General features: G+C 41.7%; 2 long non-coding RNA genes across 2 annotated transcripts; both read left to right on the top strand.

Annotated features, from left to right (window-relative positions):
• Positions 1–2,341: 2,341 nt before the first annotated feature.
• LOC119846690 lies at positions 2,342–4,883 on the top strand. Its single transcript, XR_006276666.1, has 2 exons — positions 2,342–2,464; positions 3,475–4,883. It is a non-coding gene; the product is annotated as an uncharacterized LOC119846690 (long non-coding RNA).
• Positions 4,884–17,579: 12,696 nt separating this feature from the next.
• Positions 17,580–18,821, top strand: LOC119846710. Its single transcript, XR_005289955.2, has 2 exons — positions 17,580–17,843; positions 18,481–18,821. It is a non-coding gene; the product is annotated as an uncharacterized LOC119846710 (long non-coding RNA).
• Positions 18,822–19,130: the final 309 nt, after the last annotated feature.

The following is a 19,130-nucleotide window of genomic DNA, read 5'->3' as shown; positions in this document are numbered from 1 at the left end:
AATGCCAAGTCTCTCGTATTCAGCGTTCATTGTTTCGTGGCCGCAGAAGCAGTAATGTATAAAATGAAGGTTACAGCCAATAAAAAAATAGGGTATCTCATCAGGAGTCACCTCATCTACTGAGCATCTCCCTCCCATATTTGTAATGATCAAATTCTTTCATTGCAAATAATGGTCAAAAGGGAAAGAGTGCGGGGGGGGGGGAGTCTGTTGTCGATTTCAGCTTGTAACCGACAGATCTCCTCTCTTCTCGTCAGTTTTAATTCTCTGTTCTTTACATTCTTCAGACGAATTGAAAAACACAAGAAATCCATAAAAGCCTTTGTGAGAAACTTGAAGAAGAAGCCTACAAACCTGTTGTGACTTAATATTAAAGGGGTCATCAAACTGCTGCTCACGAGCCACATGCAACTCTTTTACAGTTAAAGGGCAGCTTGTGGAGTCCCCCCACGCCCCAATTCTCTGCCTACCAGACTGGGTGGGGAGCTCGGGGCTTCTGCCCTGTGGGGATGGGGATCTCCAGGTTTCAATTGAAGCCTCAGGCCCCTGAAGATACTTCCTGTGGGGCTGAAGCCCCGAGAACCTCTTCCCTGCAGGGCAGAAGCCCTTAACCCCACCACTCTGCTGCAGGACTGAAGCCCCGAACCCCAGCAGGAACGCCCTACAGGACTGAAGCCTCGATTCCTGACAGGTGCGTCCGGCTCTCGAACTTCTGAAAATTATCGTATGTAGTTCGGAGGGTCAGTAAGTTTTGCCACCTCAGTAGTATTCATTGCAACTGTAACATGCTTGCAAAGAGAATCAAGATACAGTTTAACACCCTACGATAGCTGCAAGCAAATGGAGTTATTGCACGAGCACACGAGGTAGGTGTCTAGGCTTTGGTGCTGACGAGCAGCAGTATAGCTAATTCCACAAATTCAAAAATCATGAGACTGTAAAAAGTCATAGGATTGGTTTTAAAACCACCATGAGATTTAAAAAAAAATAAATGTTGAGTACTTTTTATTTGTCTTCTGGTTTCAGGGCTTTTCAGGTCAGGTGAACTTGGGGCATATTCTTCAAGTTTTTCTTCACAACCACATGGTGTACAAACACACACAAAATCTGAGAATCTCATGTCATCATTTCACTTCAAGAGCTGGGACTTGCGAAAATTGGCAACACTGGGCTAGGATTCAAACCCTGCTGATGATCTGTGGTTGGGATTGTTACATAGGCACTAAAGGTACTGTAGGAGAGGATTAGGGTGCCTTCCCACACTAAAAATTGGGAATTGTCTTCATTTTAATGGAGACCAGCTGCTGCCTCTGAAAAGACGGCAGAGGCATGGCACTGGCAGATGAAGGCCAAAGCTGATCTAGATCAAATGATTATACAAGGAGGGTTGTAACGGAAATGGAAAGTCCCAAAACCACTCATTTATTATGGGAATCACAAAATTTGGGAATCCCAAATCAGGAGAATAAAGATAGGGTGGAACAAACTGATCCATTTGATCCCACATGCATTGGCCATTGGCTTTGGGACCTGATCAGAACCAGCCCTTCCACTCCTGCTTTTAGGTTCATTTGGAGGTTTTTGGTTAGGAGGAGGATTTCTCTTTGCACATTCCAGATATGTTCTCCTCCTTCTGTCTCACTGCCCACAAATGAGTGATCTCAGCAAAAGCGCTGCAGCCACAATGACTTTTGAGATGCCCAGTGGTAGATGATCTGCTAGTAACAGGGACATCTATTCGACTTGCAACCACAGTAAAACCTCTGCAAGGCTGAGGCATTTGCAGATGGCAGTGAGGAGAAATGAGAATGGGTTCTCACCCAAAACTTTTTTTTAAACAATAGTCCATGGTATTATCCAATAACAAACATCACCTTTAAGGCACACATCTGCATGTGCCTAGCCTCCTGTACAAGAGTTTGACTGCACAGTACAATTTTAGACTCCAATCCTGCAAAGTACACAATAGTCCCATTGAGCAAAATGGAACTACTCATGTGCACTAAGTCATGCATATGCTTCAGTCTTTGCAAGTCTGGGGCCTTATTAAGTACACCTGAATCAATACTGTAAACTCAGATGCTGAGATATACAATTATGTTGAAAGGGGCACGGAAATATATATGTGGCCATTCCTTATTTTTACTTTATTTTTTAACTCTGTGAAGCAAAATACAGCAAATCAAAACAAAGAGAGTTTGAGTAAAAAGATTTTAGCCACAGAATGTTTAAATAGCTGTATGTGCTATATTCAGTTCAGTTCTTCAGAGACTTAAATAAGCAATAGTAGTGTGAGGGGGGAATTAATTCAGTGGAACTAGTGTTCAGGGATTTGTGGGGAAGTAGTTCTGTGTGACCACCTAGCCCTATATAAGACCTATCTATTTGCTCAGAAGCTATCAGAGGGTGTGGTGGTGCTACCAGCTCCTGAGTTGTTTGAAGTGGATTTGAGTTTGGTTTGTAAGTAAGAGTTCCTCCCTGTTTTCTTGCTCTGTTAAAATGCTTCTCTGATCTTTTATTATGGGACTATATATAATAAGATTGTGTCTGTCTTGTCATTATCTTGGTTGCTACTGAAGTATGATATGGTTTTGATGTAAACTGGATGACCCTAATTTCTGGGAGGGGAATTGTGTGTGTATGTGGATTATATATCACTGATAGGTGGAGTTCTTAAACTTTATATATTTCCTGTACTAATTAATATGTAGGCTTATACTATTGTATGCCTATTGATTCAAACCAATGGTACTGTGTTCTGCTTTATGTCTGGCACTCACTTACTATAAATTGAAGGTGAACTGCTCACAACTCTTTCTTAGGCTAAACTAATACTAACTTTGCCAGTGTCCTGATCACAGCCATGGCTTTTTTAAAAAAAAAAAAAATCCCTGTTGCCACTGCATGGCCAATATATGGTTGGGCTAGAAGAATTTTCTCATCAAGTTCTGAGATTGCCTGGCCTTTAGGAATTAGTCTTCTAAAAACTGTTCAGATACTGTGTTTAGTTAATAATTATTGGCAAGGGAGTCCCCTCTCTGCTCTGTTTGTATCTGCGTGCTATTTAAGTGGCTATATGACCAAAATGGTGAAACTGTAAATTGACAAGGAGTTCTGGGGGGAACAAACCAGCAGGGAATGTATTTCTTTTTATTGTCTTTCTTTGAAATGCTGTAATGGCATATACTGGGTGCCAACAATGTCAGCCTTATTATATTTCTTCTGAGCATTCAGCTCTTTGGCTGTCTTGTGTGTAATCCATGGCATACCTATTGTCCCATGGTTAATGTTTCCATTATTTCATGGTGATGGAGCTCAAAGTAGTAATGTGGGATTGTAGCACTAGTCTCTTGCATTCCCCAGTGGACTGTGTAGGTTGGGTGTTTAGAGGAGTGTTTCTTCGCTGCCAAGTATTCACTTGCAATGACCAAGTATCTAACACTTCCTACATCTCATTGCATCTTTTTCTTGCAGATCTTTCTCTGGTTGCTAACATTCCCTAGCATCAATTGTGCCCCTGCCCTGAAGTTACTGGTGTTGGCGAGGCAAGTCCCTAACCACCACTGTCTCAAGGCTGCTGCTGTACCCCTGCAAACATGGGAGGCAAACTGAGCAAGAAGGGGCTCAACATGGGTTATGAGAAACCAATAGCCCATGTGGTTGAAGAAGCTACAGAGGCTGCTACAGGGAAGCCAGAAGAGAGGGAGGAGGCCTGCCCTGCTGCAGAGTTGATGGGACCCACAACTGAGAAGAGGGACAAAGATTCCCAGGTCCCTGCTGATGAGATGGAAGACAAAGAAGAAGGCGGAGTCCCTGCAGTGGGCATGGAAGAGATCTGTAAACCTGAACCAAAACAGCTAGATTTGGTGCCTAATGAAGAGCAGTTGGTGGCTGCTATCAGTGAGGAAACCACTAAATCTCCAGAGGCTGACCCTTCCCAACTTCTGGAAGTTTCAACACCTGTAGGTGGTGAGAGCAGACAGGAAGGGGATGGTGAATAGATGGAATCCCCCTGAATCTGAATGCCATGTAACTCTACCCCAGTTTCCATTTCAAGACCCATCTCTATGAAGAGGTACCTTCTGCAGAGTGATCCTGGCAACACTAATTCTACTCTCTGCTTCTCCAACCCCTGAGACTGTAGCTGTGGCAGAACACCTCAATCTTTCCAGCAACTATCTGATCCCTAGTGCCAGAGTAAAATGGACAGACTGAGTAATGCTAGTAAAACTACCTCTTTTGGGTGGTTCCATCAGTACTGGTGAGCTGTATCCCCAGCTCTTAGCCAAACTTCAGTCCTCTGTAGGGAAATAGGCAAGTAAGATGGCATGCATCTGGTACAGGACTTGGTGCAACTGGTAGTGCACATTTCCTGTATCTTTAAGGCTGTACTGGCTGACAGTACAGCACATCTCAGTACCTGACCTGTCATACACACACTTCTGCTGTGCATAGCCATCTTTATCTGTTTAATGTTGATGCCTGAATGTAATTAAAATGGTATCTAAGGGTTTTAAGGCCTTAGTGTGATATCCCTTATACGCAATGAATGAGTGGCTCTTAAGAACAAACTTGATTCCCTGTTAGGTTGCATGATGTGGCTATCAGACCTGAATGCAATGAAAATGTTGTGAGGTGGTTTCTTTATTGGAACATGTTAATTACAATTCAGGGTCCATTTTGAGGGCTCAGCTGCTACTTAAAAAACAGAAGAAACTAATGTAATTGTTCAGAGGAGAATAATTACTAAATTATAAAATGCAATCTATCCTGTATATGCAATAACAGGACAGTCATGGTTTATGTAAGTCCTTGTATAGTTACCTGCATTGACTGACTCATTCAAATGTTGGATGTCAATAAATGTTTTATACTTGCAACAAGCAAATATCTGAAATGTTTATGGCTGGTGTCTACCGTCACTGAATAAACTCTAATTACAGGCTGTGGTGGGAGCAGGGAGTTGCTACTGGATATGGGTATGGACAACTTGTGTAATTAAGACCATGTATCTTAACTTTCTCCACACTGTACAGAGGTGACCATTTTGAGGGAGTCTCTTCCCTCCACCCGCAGTGATTTAGTGCTTTTAAGAGTGGGGCTCAGTGAATCTTACCCCTGAACACCAAGATACAAGAAAGCTCCATCAGGGCTCAGTTCAGGACATGAACAGAGACCTCCTGGACTCAACAGTTTGACAGTCTTAAGCTTTGAGTCCACTTGAGTCATACAGCTGTGACATTCCACTAGTTAATAATGGGCCTATGCTGGGTGGGGAATCCAATGCACACAATCTTTCTTTGTATTCATTCTAACTAGGTAAAGCTTTAACGTAGTAACTTGCCCTATGTAAATAGTGAGCCCCTGCAGCTCTGCTGAAATAACTAAGCCTATAATCTACAGGATATTAACAGCAGTGCTGTTAATGGTGGTTTTAGTAAAGAATCCCTTCCCCAAATGTGAACCTCTAACTCTTAATGACAGTTCTGAGAAGGGCAGCTAGAATGGAAAACAAAAGGGGATAATAGTACCACATAACTTCTTACTAGCTGTTTCAAAGGAATGTTGACAAGCTTTCTCATCCCTTCCCTTATCTCAAAACTTAATCTACTTACACACATCCTTTCTTACCCCCAATCTGTTTGCCCCCTCTGAAATCCTTGATCATGCCATCTGCTCCCCCCCCCCCCCAACCTGGCTTTCACTCTAGGTGTGTGGTAAATGTGATAACACCCTACCTCAGGACTAAGGTAAAAAGGTACATCTTTCTATCTGACTTGAGGCTATTGACTTCTCAATAAGGCTTTCTCCTGGACTTCAACCTATAATTGCATTTTCAGTCTCAATACAGAATAGCAGCAGAATTCCCTATTTTTCACGATTCGGTCATTGCCTCTCAGTGCTTTCAGAGGCATTCAGTGCAGCTCCAACTCTGAGGAAAAACCCTTACAAAGAGCATGCTTGCTTCAATGTAATTCATGCAACCGACAATATAATAGAGATATCCTTGTCTTCAGCTGGCCTTAAATTATCTACTAATCTGGTGGCTACTTTTCTTACATTTTTATTTCATACAGTGTGAACTTCCTTGATTTTTTTTTTTTTTTTTTCCTGCTCAGTTCAAAGTCCTTCCTGGTATCTCTGCTTTCCTGTTTTCATCTCCACTGTCTAACTCCCTTGACTTTGGTATGGTCTCTATGTATTCTTTCTTGCTGGAGCTTGTCTTTCATTTCTTAAGTACATCTTTACTTCTGTCATCACTAAATATGTGCTCATACTAAATTGTCAACTTCTTTTGCCATCCCTCCATTCTAAAATGTGTCTCTCAGCGGGGTTTTGCCATTGAGCTGTAGCTGAGCTGGTACGGAAATGCTTATAGAAAAATCTGAACTTTATCTTCTCAACTCTTCAGTGGAGTGGGTTTTTGTTTTTAAAGTTGGTGCTTAGAGGAAACGCAATGCTTTGTGAAAGGGACCCTAGCTGCAAAAGTTTCCATTTGAATAACACCTAATTTTTCTTCCCAGTTTTGCTAAGGTTCTAAACGGCTCAATTGTTGGTCTTCTCTCATGCACTGGGCTTCGAATGGCCACCTGCTTATATCTACCAAATTAAAGTTGTAGACTAAATGTACATCTACCTCATCTATGCTAGTTGAATGGCATTTACTATATGCTTAATCTGCTAGAAAAGAGATCACTGCCTAAAAGAGAGACAGGGCAACAAAAATTTTTGTTACTAGAGACTATGATGTTTAGTAATCAAGAGCTGTAATCAGAGTTGGTTACCTACCCTAAGCTGCTAGCAGATAGTAGTTTCCAACCACCCTGTTTTCTGACTTTGGAATCCTTCCTACAGGCATGCTTTCCAATTTTTTTTTTTTAATAAGCATTTCCCTACCAGCTCAGCTACAGCTTAATGGAAGAATCCAGCTGAGACACACATTTTAGAGTGGAGGGATGGCAAAAGAAGCTTACAGTTTAGTATGAGCACATACTTAATCAGTGATGAGAGAAGAAGTAGAGATATGTACTCTTTACATTATGCTCTGCAGCAGAAATTTGAGTATGAGTGGTACAGGGATAGTATCTTCAGCAATAATCTATGCTAGGTGACCAGATCCCACTAGGGACAGCTATCCAATCAGCAGCCACAACAAAATCTCTATAAAGACAAGACACTTTCAGCTAGCAGAGAAGGAGAAGTGGTGGTGGGTTTTCATATCACACTGCTTGTTACTGGACAACGCAGGGGCAACTGGTTAAATAACATCATCCCTACAACACATCTCTACTTCCGCCCTGTTGGCTTTGCAAGAGTTTGACCCTATAACACAAGTGTAGATCCTAATCATGTACAGACATAAACAGATAGTTAATTTTACACCCTCTGAGTAACCTCATTAAAGGCAAGCTGGCAAGGGGCCTATCCACAGTGTGTAAAGTTTAACATGCGAGTAAGCCTTTGCAGGATCAGAGCCTTTGGCGATCAGCAGCCTGCATAAACGAGCACATTCACACCAATGTTGTAAACTCAAGGCTTGATCTAAGTAAAATTACATATTAAGGAACATGAGGTATGTAAGTGTGGGCTACTGGTTTTTATTTTTAATTTATTTTTCACTTTTAAAGTAAAGTGAATAAAGTGAAACCTTTGCTAGGTGAATATAAAAGATATACCTATGTGCTTCTGAAGAAGTTAAAGGATGTCCATCCTTCACATAATCTAGCAGCAAATAATGGTGTTGGGGAAATTGATTCAGTGGAACTAATGTTCAGATTCTCATGGGGAAGTAGTTTTGTGTGATCACCTACTGCTACGTAAGACCAGCCTAGCTGGGATAAATGCAGCTGTTTAAGAGTCAACACAGGATGTACCATTAGTGCTGGCTAGTGAGCAGTTTTGTTTGTTTTTTTTTACTGGGTTGGTAAGAATTGTCTGTTGAACTTATGTTCTGTTAAAAATGCTTTCCCTGGTGTTGAATTTGAGGGCTTGTATGGTGCAATAATATTATGTATTTGTATGTGATTGTTGGTTTGGGGTGTGCATAGTGAATGGGTGGTGTCACCTTTAATAGGTTCCATGTGTTCCCAGTGCTATCTAATATGTATGCTTGTAGCATTGGGGGCCTGTCTAATTAACTACATGTCAGTGTGCTCTGCTCTGTGTCTGATGTTTTCCCTTGTTCCAAATGTAACAAATTAACCTGACTGCTTACATCTTAATATTATTTTAACTAAAGAGACAAACTTGTGATCTGAAGAGTGGAAGTATTTGCCCCTGTCCTCAGACCTTTCTTTTATAAGGCAACTAAAACACAGTCCACTTGTCATTGAAGGTATAACTCTAGCAGTGAGGCAACTTTCTGTCATTGAGTTCTGATTGCCTGGACTTTAGGAATTAGTCCTATTTTATCTAATGGATCTAAACATCTTGATGTTTACATCACCTGGTGTTCAGTCAGTAATACTAGAAGCAAGTAAAGTCCTCCCTTTACTATTTTGTCTTATTTGTCATCAGAATGGCAATAATGTGCTAAGCCTATGGGGGGATGAACCTACACTGTCAAGGACTCATTGAAAGAAACAATTAGAGAAGTGCCTGTGGGCCTTATTATTTGTTATCCCTTGAAAGGCTCTCATGTCTTAGTGGTTGCCAGTAATATCCGCCCTGCTGTGGGCAATCTTGGCATTCAGCTCATTGGCTGTTTTATGTGTAATCTATGGAACTTCTTATTCTTGTCCCATGGTGAATGTTTCAATCAGCTCCTGTAGGCGGAGAATAATATAGAAATACTCTGCTGGAGTGCTCTTCTAAGTTATACAGTCCTCTGAATACCTAATCCTTATTATTCAGTAGAGTTTCTCCTTTGCTACTAGATATTCACTTCCAATGATAAAAAAGCTAAGGTATCACGTATCTCACTTTAGCTGTCTTACAGATATCTCATTGGTCACTAACCCTCAGCAAGATTCAAGTGTTCTCAGAAAGAGAAGCAAACCACTTACTGCACAGCAAACATGGGCGGCAAACTTGGCAAGAGGTGACCCAATGTGGCTCATGAGAACTGCCACTTCTCCAATTGAAGGATATGTAATGAAGTTAATATAATTGTTTGTAAATTAGTAGGCTCTTCACAATGAGTATCACAATTGGGTAACTGGTTTATTCTAATATTTGCTGTCAATAAATGGTTTTTTATAACTGTCAATGTCTGAGACATATGGTGGTGTCTACCTTCAGTGAATGTACTTCAGCTGTGGACTGTCAAGTGAGGAGATGCTAGTGGATGCAGCTATAAAAACAATTAACACATTAAATATTGCATCTTAGCACTCAGTGCTGTACCGCAAAGATTAAGTCTACAGTAAAACTTTCAAAGTGACTACATCCTCTCTGAAAAACTGGGCCCAGGGCTCTATTGATAATCTTATCTCTCAACTCTGAAGATACATGAAAGCTACATTCAGATTCAATTCAGGAAATGGCCACAGGCCAAACACTACTGTCCTCTGTGGGTGGAGAGCTGTATCTCAAGTTTTCTAAGTGCAATATAACACTGTAAGATTGAATAGTATAACTATTCTTCAAGGGGTCCCAGTGCACACACATTCAGTTTCTTTGGGCACATAGAATTTCTGATAAGAGTTTACTAGATACTCTCCATTTGTAAAGACAGGACTCACACAGCTCTGCTGAAATTGATAGGTTTTTAGTCTGCCATGGCCAGATATTACTATAGGTTGTTGTAATAAGATGAAAAGAGGGCCCTTCTTCCATAAGTGAGTTTCTGGCTTCTATGCTGAGAATCACAGGTTTCAGAGTAGCAGCCGTGTTAGTCTGTATTCGCAAAAAGAAAAGGAGTACTTGTGGCACCTTAGAGACTAACAAATTTATTAGAGCATAAGCTTTCGTGAGCTACAGCTCACTTCATCGTAACTCACGAAAGCTTATGCTCTAATAAATTTGTTAGTCTCTAAGGTGCCACAAGTACTCCTTTTCTTTATGCTGAGAATGGCAGTTAAAAAGAAACACAAAGGGGGGTCAGGACAGAACTTTTCAGACACGAACTTTTCACTTGCTACCTGTCTCGGATACTTCTGACTCAAGCTCTCTTGTCTTACTCTGAAACTTCATTTACTTACCAACCTGATTCCATTATGGAAATGCTTGACTGCACTGTCAATCTTCCTCTTCTCCAACCTGGCTTCACTCTGTCTGTGCTGAAACAAACCATCCCTTAGATCATGTAAACGGCACTTGTCTCATTCTTTTTTAGTCTTATCGGATTTCAGTCCATTAATCAGTTTTCCCCCTTCTGTTACTATTTTCTCCTGCACCTCAGTCTGTAACTGCATCCTCCAAGTCTCTATTAGCAAGAGAAGATGAGAAGGATACATTACTGTCCTGTGCTCTTGGTAGTTTGAGACGTGTTCTGATTGGTTACACTGCTCTGAATCAGAGAGGAATATACCCATAAAGTTAATGGATGCTTCCTGGAGTTAGATGGATGTAATTTGGAGTACAATGTGGGCTTCTCTGTCTTCAGGCAGACTCAAGACTACCTGTGATTATTCCAGCTCTTCAATTGCAATGCTCCCGTTATCTGGATTTCCTACCTTGATTTTCTGCTGTCATTTCAAACTGTGTCCCTCAAACCGAACTTCCTCCTAATATCTCTCTGCTTCCTCACAGTCATCAACACTGACCTCTGCACTGTCCTCTGATTCCCTTGACTTCAGCATTGTCTTTGTCTGCTCAGTACCGCTCCTTCTTTCTCCGGCTTGTCTTGCATTTCTTAAATTAATTTCCCCTTTTTTTCCTATCATCACTTACAAATCTCCACTTCCGAATGCACAACTAAATTAATCTCTCTGTTTCTCTGAAGGTGTTAGCGACTGTTGCCATTCAGCACTGCCTTTGAAAGCCACCACTGACTTCTTGTTTTCTCCTGTAGAAGAGTTAAGCCCTGCTGGTGAAATCCTGGGCCTATTTAAGTTAGAAGCAAATCTCCAATTAACTTCAATAGGGCCAAGATTTGGCTTTGTGACCTTAAATTCAAGGTCCTACAAAATAATCACACCCTCTTAACCTGATTTGGCAATTTTATCTCTGTAGTTGAGCTGGTAGGGAAATATTTGAGATTTTCTGGCAAACAGTGACATGTTTGGTGTTAATTTTACTTCAGTTTTTTTCAGATTTTCAGCATAAAAAAATGTAGGTGTTTTGATGCAAATCAAAATGCTCTGTGAAGAAAAATTATTGTAAAAATGGCCCCTTTAATAAAAGAAAATACATAAAATCCCTTTTAAATTAAAACTTTGACAAGGTTTGAATCAGCTCCACCATCCGTATTTGGTTTTCTGTTTTCAGTCATGCTGACTTTTGTGCTTGCAGCAGCCATACGCTTATCCACCTGTTTATTCAGTAGCCAAGTGTAGTGTATACCAGCTAATCTACAACCATGGCTGAAGTAGGTACACCAACATCATAAATGGCCATCTCTGCCCCAGGGGGATCATGGCCTAAAGGACAAGCTGCAACAAACGAGGGAGCATAACACAGTGGTGAGGACACCAAAAATAAGAGGGGATTCTAGCACAGACCAGGGCCATTTATCACTTTTAGCCCATCAGTAGCAGTAGTTGCAATTTGTCACTTATCCTACCCATTATCAGACCGTAGTGTCCAAGCATCCTTTATTTTCCTACTTAGGGATTCATCCTACACTGATTCCTCAGCCCCCTTTAAGCTCTTTCTTTTGCTGTGTTAAGTTTGAAGTTGTATTTATAAACCACTATGTACATTCATACTGCTATCTAAATGCTTCCTGACTTGCAGCTTCCAACTCACTTATTGTACCACAAGCCTAAAATTAGAGCATCCACTTAGCCACATATGCAAAATATGAATAGGTATACTCTAAGGCAAGAGCACAGAAAAACCATCTCACCCAACACAGCTATCAATTATATATCGGTATGTTCTTCACTGAACATTAACATAGAAGCCTCCTTATCTTGTTCTACTAAACATCCCAGGGAAACCACCTGGCAAATGAAAGTAGTCCAAAGGGAGGTAAAAAAACAAACAAACCTGGCAATGAGGTTGTTTGCTTGTCTGTACTCTCTGCATATAAAAAATGGTATCCAAGTTTAACTGCATTTTATGCAGGAGTCTATTTTTGGACTAAGCAGTAGATCCAGTTTGCTATTCTCCTACAAAAAAATCACTAGACCCACCAGATTTTGATGACTGCCATCCTCTTTCTACAGTGGTTAGATAGTTAGTTGTAACCAGGAATGAAAGAACACCTCAAATGGATATTGCAGTTCCTTTACAGTCAGCAGTAAGATTTATACTCCCATAGATTAGGAATTCCTCAAGTAGGTAATGGTTCATATCACTGCAAATAGCCTTTCCATATGCTAGGACTATCTAGATACATATGTGTAACTGTAAAAGTGGGGGCAAAAGACCTATCTGGTTTTAAGATTAAACTCAATAAGTTTATGGAGGAGATGGTATGATGGGATAACATGATTTGGGCAATTAATTGATCTTTAAATATTCATGGTAAATAGGCCCAATGGCCTGTGATGGGATGTTAGTTGGGGTGGGATCTGAGTTACTACAGATAATTCTTTCTGGGTATCTGACTGGTGAAGCTTGCTCATATGCTCAGAGTTCAGCTGATCACCATATTTGGAGTCGGGAAGGAATTTTCCTCCAGGGCAGATTGGAAGAGGCTCTGGAGGTTTTTCGCCTTCCTCTGTAGCATGGGGCACGGGTCACTTGCTGGAGGATTCTCTGCTTCTTGAAGTCTTTAAATCACGATTTGAGGACTTCAATAGCTCAGACATAGGAGAGAGGTTTATCGCAGGAGTGGGTGGGTGAGATTCTGTGGCCTGCATTGTGCAGGAGGTCGGACTAGATGATCATAATGGTCCCTTCTGACCTTAATATCTATGAATCTATGAAACTGTTCTCCAGAGGACAGATCCTCCTGCAATTATGTGACTATCCCAGCCCTGTTAAATGTGTAAACTATATACCATCTACTCACTTGTATATCACTTGTGGCACCTTAGAGACTAACAAATTTATTTGAGCATAAGCTTTCGTGAGCTACAGCTCACTTCATTGGATGTATTTGGTGGAAAATACAGTGGGGAGATATATATACACACACAGAGAACATGAAACAATGGGTTTTATCATACACATTGTAAGGAGAGTGATCACTTAAGATTAGCCATCACCAGCAGCGGGGGGAGGGGGGGAAGAGGAGGAAAACCTTTCATGGTGACAAGTAAGATAGGCCATTTCCAGCAGTTAACAAGAACATCTGAGGAACAGTGGGGGTGGGTTGGGGGGGGAGAAATAACATGGGGAAATAGTTTTACTTTGTGTAATGACTCATCCATTCCCAGTCTCTATTCAAGCCTAAGTTAATTGTATCCAGTTTGCAAATTAATTCCAATTCAGCAGTCTCTCGTTGGAGTCTGTTTTTGAAGCTTTTTTGTTGAAGTATAGCCACTCTTAGGTCTGTGATCGAGTGACCGGAGAGATTGAAGTGTTCTCCGACTGGTTTTTGAATGTTATAATTCTTGACGTCTGATTTGTGTCCATTCATTCTTTTACGTAGAGACTGTCCAGTTTGGCCAATGTACATGGCAGAGGGGCATTGCTGGCACATGATGGCATATATCACATTGGTAGATGCGCAGGTGAACGAGCCTCTGATAGTGTGGCTGATGTGATTAGGCCCTATGATGGTGTCCCCTGAATAGATACGTGGACAGAGTTGGCAACGGGCTTTGTTGCAAGGATAGGTTCCTGGGTTAGTGGTTCTGGTGTGTAGTGTGTGGTGGCTGGTGAGTATTTGCTTCAGGTTGGGCGGCTGTCTGTAGGCAAGGACTGGCCTGTCTCCCAAGATCTGTGAGAGTGATGGGTCGTCCTTCAGGATAGGTTGTAGATCCTTGATGATGCGTTGGAGAGGCTTTAGTTGGGGGCTGAAGGTGATGGCAAGTAGCGTTCTGTTATTTTCTTTGTTGGGCCTGTCCTGTAGTAGGTGACTTCTGGGTACTCTTCTGGCTCTGTCAATCTGTTTCTTCACTTCAGCAGATGGGTATTGTAGTTGTAGGAATGCATGATAGAGATCTTGTAGGTGTTTGTCTCTGTCTGAGGGGTTGGAGCAAATGCGGTTATATCGTAGAGCTTGGCTGTAGACAATGGATCATGTGGTATGATCTGGATGAAAGCTGGAGGCATGTAGGTACGAATAGTGGTCAGTAGGTTTCCGATATAGGGTGGTGTTTATGTGACCATCGCGTATTAGCACCGTAGTGTCCAGGAAGTGGATCTCTTGTGTGGACTGGTCCAGGCTGAGGTTGATGGTGGAAAGGAAATTGTTGAAATCCTGGTGGAATTCCTCAAGGGCTTCTTTTCCATGGATCCAGATGATGAAGATGTCATCAATGTAACGCAAATAGAGTAGGGGCATTAGGGGACGAGAGCTGAGAAAGCGTTGTTCTAAGTCAGCCATAAAAATGTTGGCATACTGTGGGGCCATGCGGGTACCCATCGCAGTGCCGCTGATTTGAAGGTATACATTGTCCCCAAATGTGAAATAGTTATGGGTAAGGACAAAGTCACAAAGTTCAGCCACCAGGTTAGCCGTGACATTATCGGGGATACTGTTCCTGACGGCTTGTAGTCCATCTTTGTGTGCAATGTTGGTGTAGAGGCTTCTACATCCATAGTGGCTAGGGTGGTGTTTTTAGGAAGATCACCAATGGATTGTAGTTTCCTCAGGAAGTCAGTGGTGTCTCGAAGATAGCTGGGAGTGCTGGTAACGTAGGGCCTGAGGAGGGAGTCTACATAGCCAGACAATCCTGCTGTCACGGTGCCAATGCCTGAGATGATGAGACGTCCAGGATTTCCAGGTTTATGGAACTTGGGTAGCAGATAGAATACCCCAGGTCGGGGTTCTAGGGGTGTGTCTGTGCAGATTTGTTCTTGTGCTTTTTCAGGGAGTTTCTTGAGCAAATGCTGTAGTTTCTTTTGGTAACTCTCAGTGGGATCAGAGGGTAATGGCTTGTAGAAAGTGGTGTTGGAGAGCTGCCTAGTAGCCTCTTGTTCATATTCCGACCTATTCATGATGACGATAGCACCTCCTTTGTCAGCCTTTTTGATTATGATGTCAGAGTTGTTTCTGAGTCTGTGGATGGCATTCTGTTCTGCACGGCTGAGGTTATGGGGCAAGTGATGCTGCTTTTCCACAATTTCAGCTCGTGCATGTCGGCGGAAGCAATCTATGTAGAAGTCCAGTCTGTTGTTTCGACCCTCAGGAGGAGTCCACCCAGAATCCTTCTTTTTGTAGTGTTGGTAGGAAGGTCTCTGTGGGTTAATATGTTGGTCAGAGGTGTGTTGGAAACATTCCTTGAGTCGGAGACGTCGAAAAAAGGATTCTAGGTCACCACAGAACTGTATCATGTTTGCGGGGGTGGAGGGGCAAAAGGAGAGGCCCCGAGATAGGACAGATTCTTCTGCTGGGTTAAGAGAATAGTTGGATAGATTAACAATATTGCTGGGTGGGTTACGGGAACCACTGTTGTGGTCCCTTGTGGCAGGTAGTAGTTTAGATAGCTTAGTGTCCTTTTTCTTTTGTAGAGAAGCAAAGTGTGTGTTGTAAATGGCTTGTCTAGTTTTTGTAAAGTCCAGCCACGAGGAAGTTTGTGTGGAAGGTTGGTTCTTTATGAGAATATCCAGTTTTGAGAGCTCATTCTTAATCTTTCCCTGTTTGCTGTAGAGGATGTTGATCAGGTGCTTCTGTAGTTTCTTTGAGAGTGTGTGGCACAAGCTGTCAGCATAGTCTGTGTGGTATGTAGATTGTAATGGATTTTTTACCTTCAGTCCTTTTGGTATGAGGTCCATCTGTTTGCATTTGGAGAGGAAGATGATGTCTGTCTGTATCTTTATGAGTTTTTTTATGAAGTTGATAGATTTCCACTCTATACGGCTAAATTCAGTGCCTTGCATAATGACAGGTTTCAGAGTAGCAGCCATGTTAGTCTGTATTCGCAAAAAGAAAAGGAGTACTTGTGGCACCTTAGAGACTAAAAAATTTATTTGAGCATAAGCTTTCGTGAGCTACAGCTCAAGTCATCGGATGCATTTGATGCATCTCCCCACTGTATTTTCCACCAAATGCATCCGATGACTTGAGCTGTAGCTCACGAAAGCTTATGCTCAAATAAATTTTTTAGTCTCTAAGGTGCCACAAGTACTCCTTTTCTTTTTGCGAATACAGACTAACACGGCTGCTACTCTGAAACTTGTACATCACTTGTACGTCATCTCCAAACATTTTGTGCATCCAATGTTTTGGTTTTGGCTCATATTCACTCCATCTGACTCTTCTAGAAGCCCAGGTTAAATATCAACCCCTTGATAAATGCAATTCCATGATGCATTTGCAATAACATATATGAAAGACAATCGCATTTCCACCATAATTCCCAAGGCCATTCCTTCCAGATTTACTAGTCACCTCACTCACACATTTTGACAAAAATCAACTTCTTTTATTGGAAAAAAGGATCAAAGGAGAAAGAGAGCATGGACCATTTTGTTGGCAATTTCAGTTTTAAATTTCCAGCTCTATCTACTGGATGATTTTAGGTGTCTGCTGTTTATATTCTTTAAATGAACTCTCAGCTGTTCCTTTTGTATTTTCATACTGGGCTTTAAAAATTAATAATAAAGTAAAAATAAAAATCAGCGAGCCACACGTATATTCCCACGTCCCTTTGTATGTGACTTTACTTGGACTGTGTGTTACGTGTTTTACATGGTTACAGTGTTGGTATGTATATGTTAGCCATATATGCAAAATATGAACAGGTATCATTCTTATATGCAATTAGCACTGACGCATAGATCATTGCCTTTAGGTTCATTTGGGAGGAGTAGGGGGCGGGAGTAGCATTCCTCTTTCCATTTTGTAGATGTGCCCTCCCTACATTACACTGCCCACCAGAAATCTGAATATGAATGGTGCAGCAAGAGTCACTTCTGCAGTACTCCATAGCAGGTACTCAGATCCTGCTAGGGACATCCATCCAATCTGCAGCCACAATAAAACCTCTGCAAATCGAAGCCACTTTCAGATGGCAGAAAAGGAGAAATGGTGGTGGGTTTTCACATCAAACTGCTTGTTACTGGACAAAGCTAGTGCAACTGGTTTAAATTACATCACCCCTAGGACACATCTCTCTGCTTGCACCTGGCCAGCTGTGCAAGAGTATGACTCAAGAAACATGCTTCATTTTGCACACTATGAGTAACTTCATTAAATTCAATGGGACTATTCACAATGTATAAAGTTAAACATGAGAGTAAGTCCTTGCAGGATTGGTTCCCCAGCCACCCCCAGTTTGTTTGAACATACAAATACATAGCAACACGGTGAACTCAAAACCCAATCCAAGTAAAGTTACATATAAATGGAAATGGGAATATATGTGTGGGCCACTGATTTTAATTTTAATTTTATTATTAACTTTTAAAGCCCAGTACAATATTATAAATCATTAAAATGTGACTATAAAGATACAATCACATGATTCTAAAGATTTCAAAGGATCATCCACTTCTCTCCTTCATGCAAGTTAGCAGGGAATAATGGTGTCAGGGGACATTGGTTCAGTGGAACTAATGTTCAGGGACTTGTGGGGAAGCAGTTCTGTGTGACCACCTAGTGCTTTATAAGGCCAGCCTGCTGAGTAAGAAGAAACTGATTAGAACCTAATCAGCAGAACAACTGAAGTGATTTGGAGTTGGTAAGAGTGTTTCTTATTTTGTTTGTTGTGTGCTAAAATAGTCCTTTGTTTTGTCTTTAAATGCAGGGAGATATGTTATATTATTATTAACTACTAATCTGGTAGTTTGGGGGATGTAGTTAGTAGTTTTTCTCACTAGACTTTCTACGGATGAAGGTTGTGTGTACTTGAGTAGAAGGGAATTTTTAGTAAGTTATGGCTTTAGAATATTTCTTTACTACTCCAGCATATGGCACTGTAACCATGTGTAACTGACACTGAGCTGAGTCTTGTATTCCTCTCTTGTCTTCTCTACTACAGAAGTAGTTTGTAGTGCCTGTGACTTGTTTTTTTTGTTTTTGTTTTGATGTATTGGCTCATAACGTAGCTGTGATTAATGAACATGCTTAGCTCCTTGGCTGTCTTATCTGTAATTCATGGGTCATGTAGTCTCCTCCCATGATGAATAGTTTAATCATCTTGTGGTGGTGGTGCTTCATATAACAATGCACTGTACAAGTTAAACCAATGCTCCCACAGTCAACTGACTAATATTGGCTGGGTGTTCAGGGTAACCACTCCTTGACTATCTGGAGATCACTTGTAGTAATTAAGTAACTTAGCTACCCTGTATCTCATTTCTAGCTTTCTCTTCCAGATCTCTCACTGGTTGCTCAGTCCTCAGCCCAGATCTTGTCTCCTGAAGCAAGTCATTTATCACACTTGGTTGGGCTACTCCTGTAGCCTTGCAAACATGGGAGGCAAACTGAGTAAGAAGGGATTCAATGTGGCTTATGAGAAACAAACAGCCCAGAGCATTGAAGAAGCTACAGAGGCTGCTACAGTGAAACCAGAGGAAACCCACCCTCCTGCAGAGTCTGTGGGACTCACAACTGAGAAGAGGGACAAAGATTCCCAGGTCCCTGCTGATGAGACAGAAGACAAGGAAGGAGGTGGAGTCCCTGCAGCGGGTGTGGAAGAGATCTGTACATCTGAACCGAGGCAGCTAGATTTGGTGCCTAATGAAGAGCAGCTGGTGGCTGCTATCAGTGAGGAAACCATTAAATCTCCAGAGGAAGACCCTTCCCAGCTTCTGGAAGTCACAGAACCTACAGGTGTTGAGAGCAGACAGGAAGGAGATGGTGAATAGATGGAATCCCCCTGAATCTGAATGCCAAGTAACGCTACCCCAGTTTCCATTTCAAGACCCATCTCTATGAAGAGGCACTTTCTGCAGAGTGAGCCTGGCAACACTAATTCTACTCTCTGCGTCTACAACCTCTGAGACTGTAGCTGTGGCAGAACACC

This window comes from Dermochelys coriacea, chromosome 22 (genome assembly GCF_009764565.3).
Source record: "Dermochelys coriacea isolate rDerCor1 chromosome 22, rDerCor1.pri.v4, whole genome shotgun sequence".
NCBI classification, from domain to species: Eukaryota; Metazoa; Chordata; order Testudines; family Dermochelyidae; genus Dermochelys; species Dermochelys coriacea.
This window is presented reverse-complemented; position numbering and strand designations above follow the sequence as displayed.